Here is a 4,828-nt window from a genome sequence, read left to right as displayed (position 1 = left end):
TCCGGTCCAAAACACTAGACATGGCCAATGGCCAGCCAAGCTTCAGCATGTAATTCAGACATGACATGCCTGACATACCCTACAGTCGTATAAGAGCTGATGGTTGGAAGCCTCAGTCCAAAAGAATTTAGACATGACTTTACAGCCAGCCAGGCTTCACATGCTTCATGAAACACTAGAATTCATTCTTTAAAAATTTTGAATAAATTTTTGAAAACATTTTTTTTTATTATTTTTTTTCGAAAACAGATGAGAAAATTTTAGAAATATTTTTGAAAAATTTTTGAAAATAAAATAAAAAGAAAATTACCTAATCTGAGCAACAGGATGAACCGTCAGTTGTCCAAACTCGAACAATCCCCGGCAACGGCGCCAAAAACTTGGTGCACGAAATTGTGATGTCCAGGCTCGAACAATCCCTGGAAACGTGAGCAACTTGGTACGCGTAATCGTGATTACACTTTAATTATGTAAATTTCATGGCTCTTTCTTTCCCTGGCAATGGCGCCAAGAACATGGTGCCAATACCATGGTTCACAACTTCGATACAACTAACCAGCATGTGCACTGGGTCGTCCAAGTAATACCTTACGTGAGTAAGGGTCGAATCCCACGGAGATTGTTGGTATGAAGCAAAATATGGTCACCTTGCAAATCTCAGTCAGGCAGATATAAATTGATAATGATGTTTTCGAATAATAAATAATAGAATAGGGATAGAGGTACTTATGTAAATCATTGGTAGGAATTTCAGATAAGCGAATGGAGATGCTTTTTGTTCCTCTGAACCTCTGCTTTCCTGCTATCTTCATCCAATCAGTCTTACTCCTTTCCATGGCTGGCTGTATGTGATACATCACCACTGTCAATGGCTACTTTCGGTCATCTCTCGGGAAAATGATCCAATGCCCTATCACGGCACGACTAATCGTCTGGAGGCATCACCCTTGCCAATGGCTTCATCTTATCCTCTCAGTGAATAATATGCTCACGCACCCTGTCATGGCACGGCTATTCATCTGTCGGTTCTCGATCATGCTGAAATAGGATTTACTATCCTTTTGCGTCTGTCACTAATGCCCTGCAATCACGAGTTAGGAGCTCGTCACAGTCATTCAATCATTGAATCCTACTCGGAATACCACAGACAAGGTTTAGACCTTCCGGATTCTCTTGAAAGCCGCCATCATTCTAGCTTACACCACGAAGATTCTGGTTAGGAGATCTAAGAGATATTCATTCTAGCTTATTTCATGTAGAACGGAGGTGTTTGTCAGGCACGTGTTCATAGGGGAGAATGGTGATGAGCGTCACACATAATCATCACCTTCATCACGTTCTTGGGTGCGAATGGATATCTTAGAAGCGAAATAAGATGATTTGAATAGAAACCAGTAGTACTTTGCATTAATCTTTGAGGAACAGCAGAGCTCCACACCTTAATCTATGGAGTGTAGAAACTCTACCGTTAAAAATACATAAGTGAAAGGTCCAGGCATGGCCGAGATGGCCAGCCCCCAAAACGTGATCAAAGGATCATAAGGTAATCCCCTGATGTCTAATACAATAGTAAAGGGTCCTATTTATAATAAACTAGCTACTAGGGTTTACATGAGTAAGTAATTGATGCATAAATCCACTTCCTGGGCCCACTTGGTGTGTGTTTGGGCTGAGCTTGAGTGTTGCACGTGTAGAGGTCCTTCTTGGAGTTGAACGCCAGCTTTTGTGCCAGTTTGGGCGTTCAACTCTGGTTTTGGCTCCTTTTCTGGCGCTGGACGCCAGATTTGGGTAGAAAGCTGGCGTTGAACGCCAGTTTACGTCGTCTATTCTTGGCCAAAATATGGACTATTATATATTGCTGGAAAGCTCTGGATGTCTACTTTCCAACGCAATTGAAAGCGCGCCATTTCGAATTCTGTAGCTCCAGAAAATCCACTTTGAGTGCAGGGAGGTCAGAATCCAACAGCATCAGCAGTCCTTTTTTCAACCTCTGAATCTGATTTCTGTTCAAGTCCCTCAATTTCAGCCAGAAAATACCTGAAATCACAGAAAAACACACAAACTCATAGTAAAGTCCAGAAATGTGAATTTAACATAAAAACTAATGAAAACATCCCTAAAAGTAACTAGATCCTACTAAAAACATACTAAAAACAATGTCAAAAAGCGTATAAATTATCCGCTCATCACCAAAAACTTGGTGCACGAAATTGTGATGTCTAGGCTCGAACAATCCCTGGCAACCTGAGCAACTTGGTACGCGTAATCGTGATTACACTTTAATTATGTAAAATTCATGGCTCTTTCTTTCCCTGGCAATGGCGTCAAGAACATGGTGCCAATACCATGGTTCATAACTTCAATACAACTAACCAGCAAGTGCACTGGGTCGTCCAAGTAATACCTTACGTGAGTAAGGGTCGAATCCCACGGAGATTGTTGGTATGAAGCATATCTTACGTATCTTACGCCACGAAGATTCTGGTTAGGAGATCTAAGAGATATTCATTCTAGCTTATTTCATGTAGAACGGAAGTGTTTGTCAGGCACGTGTTCATAGGGGAGAAGGATGATGAGCGTCACACATAATCATCACCTTCATCACGTTCTTGGGTGCGAATGGATATCTTAGAAGCGAAATAGGATGAATTGAATAGAAAACGGTAGTACTTTGCATTAATCTTTGAGGAACAGCAGAGCTCCACACCTTAATCTATGGAGTGTAGAAACTCTACTGTAAAAATACATAAGTGAAAGGTCCAGGCATGGCCGAGATGGCCAGCCCTCAAATGTGATCTAAGATAGCATACAACTGATCAAAGATACCTAATACAATAGTAAAAGGTCCTATTTATAATAAACTAGCTACTAGGGTTTACATGAGTAAGTAATTGATGCATAAATCCACTTCCGGGGCCCACTTGGTGTGTGCTTGGGCTGGGCTTGAGTGTTGCACGTGTAGAGGTCCTTCTTGGAGTTGAACGCCAGTTTTTGTGCCAGTTTGGGCGTTCAACTCTGGTTTTGGCTCCTTTTCTGGCGCTGGATGCCAGATTTGGGCAGAGAGCTGGCGTTGAACGCCAGTTTACGTCGTCTATCCTTGGCCAAAGAATGGACTATTATATATTGCTGGAAAGCCCTGGATGTCTACTTTCCAATGCATTTGAAAGCGCGCCATTTAGAGTTCTATAGCTCCAGAAAATCCACTTTGAGTGCAGGGAGGTCAGAATCCAACAACATCAGCAGTCCTTCTTCAACCTCTGAATCTGATTTCTGCTCAAGTCCCTCAATTTCAGCCAGAAAATACCTGAAATCACAGAAAAACACACAATCTCATAGTAAAGTCCAGAAATGTGAATTTAACATAAAAACTAATGAAAACATCCCTAAAAGTAACTAGATCCTACTAAAAACATACTAAAAACAATGCCAAAAAGCGTATAAATTATCCACTCATCACAACACCAAACTTAAATTGTTGCTTATCCCCAAGCAACTGAAAATCAAATAGGATAAAAAAAAGAGAATATACTATAAACTCCAAACTATCAATGAAACATAGCTTCAATCAAATGAGCGGGACTTATAGCTTTTTGCCTCTTGAATAGTTTTGGCATATCACTTTATCCATTGAGGTTCAGAATGATTGGCATCTATAGGAACTTCAGATTTCGAATAGTGTTATTGATTCTCCTAGTTCAGTATGATGATTCTTGAACACAACTTCTTTATGAGTCTTGGCCGTGGCCCTAAGCACTTTGTTTTCCAGTATTACCACCGGATACATAAATGCCACAGACACATAATTGGGTGAACCTTTTCAGATTGTGACTCAGCTTTGCTAAAGTCCCCAATTAGAGGTGTCCAGGGTTCTTAAGCACACTCTTTTTTTTTTTTGCTTTGGACCTTGACTTGCTTCAAGAATCATTTTTATGATTTTTCAGATTATCAAATAACATGTCTCCTTGTCATCATTCTTTCAAGAGCCAACATATTTAACATTCTTAGACAACAACTTCAAAAGACATATGCACTGTTCAAGCATACATTCAGAAAACAAGAAGCATTGTCACCACATCAATATAATTAAGCTAAGTTCAAGGATAAATTCGAAACTCATGTACTTCTTGTTCTTTTGAATTAAAACATTTTTTATTTAAGAGAGGTGATGGATTCATAGGACATTCATAACTTTAAGACAAAGTTACTAACTACTAATGATCATATAATGAAGACACAAACATGGATAAGCACACAACATAGAAAACGAAAAACAGAGAAAGTAAGAACAAGGAATGAATCCACCTTAGTGATGGTGGCGTTTCCTTCTTGAGGAACCAATGATGTCCTTAAGCTCTTCTATGTCTCTTCCTTGTCTTTGTTGCTCCCTTCTCATTACTTTTTGATCTTCTCTTATTTCATGAAGTATGATGGAGTGCTCTTGATGTTCCACCCTTAGTTGTCCCATATTGGAACTCAATTCTCCTAGGGAGGTGTTGATTTGCTCCCAATAATTTTGTGGAGGAAAGTGCATTTGAGGCATCTCTGGGATCTCATGTAAATGAGCTTCTTGTGCCTCTTGAGCTCCATGACTGGGATCTCTTGCTTGTTCCATCTTTTTCTTAGTGATGGGCTTGTCCTCTTTAATGAGGATATCTCCCTCTATGTCAATCCCAGCCGAATTGCAGAGGTGGCAGATAAGGTGAGGAAAGGCTAACCTTGCCATAGTGGAGGACTTGTCAGCCACCTTGTAGAGTTCTTGAGGTATAATCTCATGAACTTCCACCTCTTCTCCAATCATGATACTATGGATCATGATGGCCCGGTCTAT

This window comes from Arachis ipaensis, unplaced genomic scaffold, assembly GCF_000816755.2.
Source record: "Arachis ipaensis cultivar K30076 unplaced genomic scaffold, Araip1.1 Aipa541, whole genome shotgun sequence".
Lineage (NCBI taxonomy): Eukaryota > Viridiplantae > Streptophyta > Magnoliopsida > Fabales > Fabaceae > Arachis > Arachis ipaensis.
Note: the sequence above shows the minus strand (reverse complement) of the source record.